The sequence below is a fragment of the Phodopus roborovskii genome, unplaced genomic scaffold (genome assembly GCF_943737965.1).
Source record: "Phodopus roborovskii unplaced genomic scaffold, PHOROB, whole genome shotgun sequence".
Lineage (NCBI taxonomy): Eukaryota > Metazoa > Chordata > Mammalia > Rodentia > Cricetidae > Phodopus > Phodopus roborovskii.
Window position 1 is genome coordinate 136,534 of NW_026126104.1, and position 3,249 is coordinate 139,782.

General features: G+C 37.4%; 1 non-coding gene across 1 annotated transcript; it reads left to right on the plus strand.

The window, feature by feature from the left end:
- Nucleotides 1-1,221: 1,221 nt before the first annotated feature.
- LOC127218443 (small nucleolar RNA SNORA26) lies at nt 1,222-1,343 on the plus strand. The gene has a single exon (XR_007834195.1). It is a non-coding gene; the product is annotated as a small nucleolar RNA SNORA26 (small nucleolar RNA).
- The last annotated feature ends 1,906 nt before the right edge of the window (nt 1,344-3,249 follow it).

Below are 3,249 nucleotides of genomic sequence, written 5' to 3' on the forward strand. Positions count from 1 at the left end.
TTACCTGGTGACATATTTCCCTGGAAATGGAGTCATAGATAGTGGTGAGCCACCAAGTGGATCCTGGGAACCAAACATGGGTCATTTATCTACAAGAATGACAAATGCTCTTAACTGCTGAGCTCTCTCTCCAGCCCTTACTGTTTCTTTCTTTTTTTTTTTTTTTTTTTTTTTTTTTTTTGTTTTGTTTTTTTGATAACTAATTTTAACCCGTTGTAATCAGAGAATATGCTTCTCGACATGGGAATTTTTTAATTGAATTTTTACTATTTTAAACTTTTTGTATGTGTGTGTATGTGCTTGTAGCTTCAGCTGCCCAAGGAAGCAGCAAGAGGGCATCAGATCTCACAAAGCTGGAGTCATGGGCAGGCACTTAGGGACTTCCTGACATGGATTCTGGGAACTGAAGTCTGCTCCTCTGTGAGAGCAGCAAATGTATTTAGCTGCTGATCCATTTCTCTGGGCTTGGCCCTGTGATTTGATTATTTAAAGAAACAAAACAAAAAACAAACAAAGAAATTATTGAGGTGTGTTTTAGCTTAGTGCCAGGATTTTTTCTGAAGAATCTTCCATGTACATTTGAGAGTGAATGTATTTTCTGCTATTATTGCATAGTATTCTGCTAGTATGATAGCCTAACTTATTTGTAGTGATTTTACCTCGTTCTCATTTCATGCTGACTCACTGAAAGTGAGATCTAAAAATAACTAACTACTGTTTATGAACGGTTTGTTTTATCATTACTTCAACAGATTTACTTCATTTTGTGGTTCTCTTGCATAAAATCCTACATCTTAAAGACTGAGCTAGCCTTTTCCATCACATCTTTGTTTCTAGTAACAGTTTTAGTCTTAGCCTTTTTTATCTGCTATCAGAGGAGTCAATCTACTTGTTTATGATCAGTTAGTATTGGGGCCTGGTGATAAAGACTAGAATAACCCATTGAGGGAAGATGGATTCAGGAAGAGGTAATATATGCAATTAACTGCAGGCATTGCTCTGTGAGGTGTGGAAGAATATTTTAGAGGGCTTGGTTATACATTCGTATTCTTTGGAGGGAGATAATGGAGATATTTGCCATGCCTGAATATCTTTTCTTATGATCCTAGAGGCAAATCGTTGTTATCATTGCCTTGCAACATGATATCACACTTTTGTGTATGTGGCTCAGGTGAGAAAGAGAGAGACAGGACCAGGATAAAATATTTTTAACCCTTTTCTGAGACCTTGTAAGGTCAGTCCTGTACCTTAAGGATCTAAAACACAAGGTTAAAGGAACTCTCCATGAGACCCAGAGCAGAGGCTGTGCACCTACACTTTGGATTCTTTCTGGAGTCACAGATTTAAAAAGGAAAATAAAGATACAGGGAATAAAATAAGAGGATACTATTGCATGTATTTTTTTTGTTAGAAGTTAATAAGCTGAAGATAGCAGCTTGTAAAAGGTCCTTGTCATGTACTAGCATAAAACAGGTTTTATAGATAGTAATTATCTAAGGATTTGTTGTTCATTTTGTCAGACCCCAAGGAGAAGACAGCTGTGTTGTTTCTAGATGGTGTATGTTGAGTCAAGCCCATCATTTCTATGGTTGTTTTTGAAAGAGCCATTTCCTCTTTGGGCTCAAACTGCATTAATTTAACTCAAGAGACAGGAAGGAAGGGTTTAAATCCCAACTCTGAAGCTCTGTCAGTTGTTTCTTCTCACTCTCCCTTCCTCAGAGGACGAGCTGCGGATCAGTGTTTTTCCTCTGCAGGAAATGTTATTTCAAACCCACTGCATAGAGATAAATCATGAACCTGAACTCAGGGAAAAGAACCCAACCCAGATCATTGATACTTTTCTTTTTTACTGGATTTTAAAAATCTTTGGTAGGGATGGTGTCCCTCACCTATCTCCTTAATAAATACATGGAGATTTATTCTTACTTACGAATGGCTGGCCTTAGCTCAGCTTTTTTCTAGCCAGCTTTTCTAAATTAAATTATCCCATTTCTCTTTATGTGTTGCCTCTGAGCTCTTTTCCCTTTTTTTATTCTATTTGCCTTGGTTTCCTTCTTAGTCTGTGACTGGTGCCCTTGGTGTCCTTCTCCTCTTGTCCCTGGATCTTCTCTAGGTCTCTCCTATTTATTCTCTCTGCATGCCAGCCAGCCCTGCCTATTTTTTCCTGCCTAGCTATTGGTCTGTTCAGCTCTTCATTAGGCCAATCAGGTGTTTTAGACAGGCAAAGTAATGCAGCTTTACAGAGTTAACAAATGAAACATAAAAGAATGAAACACATATAAAATATTCCACAATGTTCTTTTCTTGATACTATATCCTTATCCTTTAACTCTCCTGGAGTTATGCTCTGTGGAATCTCCCCATAACTTCTGTTTGAAAACTACTGTTTCACCACACTTAGCCCCTCAATAAGAACAAATGTAATTTACTAGAAAACATGTTTGGAGGCATTCTGCTTTGTATTTTATGGTAGCCCATTCAATATGAATAGAGTTGGCCACAGCCACCTGTGCCTGTCTTTGTACCAGTATTGTTGAAGAAGCATGCTTATAGGTTTATTTTCTTTGTCTCGAAGGTTGTGGCAGCAGTGCCTGAAGATATGACAACAAGCTATGATCCTAGTGAGCCATCATTAGAATCGCTGATATGTGTGGTTGCCATTGCACTGCTTACCATTTTCTTATTTCTTTGGAGAGGATAGCGATCAGTAAGTAGCCACTTATAATAAGTGAATGGTCATTCTAGGTTTTTTGCTTTTGTTTTTTAAGTTTATTTCCTTTTATGTGTATGACTGTTTTGCTTGTATGTATGTGAGTGTGTTACGTGTTCCTGGTCTACAGAAGTGATTAGTGGGCCATTGTTGGATGTCCTGTAGCTGGAATTACTGATGATTTTGAGCGATAATGTCGATGATGGCACTGAATCTTGGTCCTCTACAAGACTAACAAATGCTCTGAGCCATTTCTCTGTAACCTTCATTTTGTGTTTAGACTGAACAACTAATTGGAGAAACTTGTTATTTCAGGGAAATGAGTTAAGTCTTAGTGTTCTGCCTTATGCTAACAGGTGGTTTTTAAAACCTGAACAGGGATTAATAGAAATATTTTTATGTAAGTATATTTTAAAAGATTTTATTGTAGGGATACTACACACTAGTACTAAAGCCCCAACTTTCTTTCTTTCCCTTTTCTTCTTTAAATTTGGGGTGTCTGTGCTTGTTTTTAACAATATTAAAAAGTTTGCAGGTAT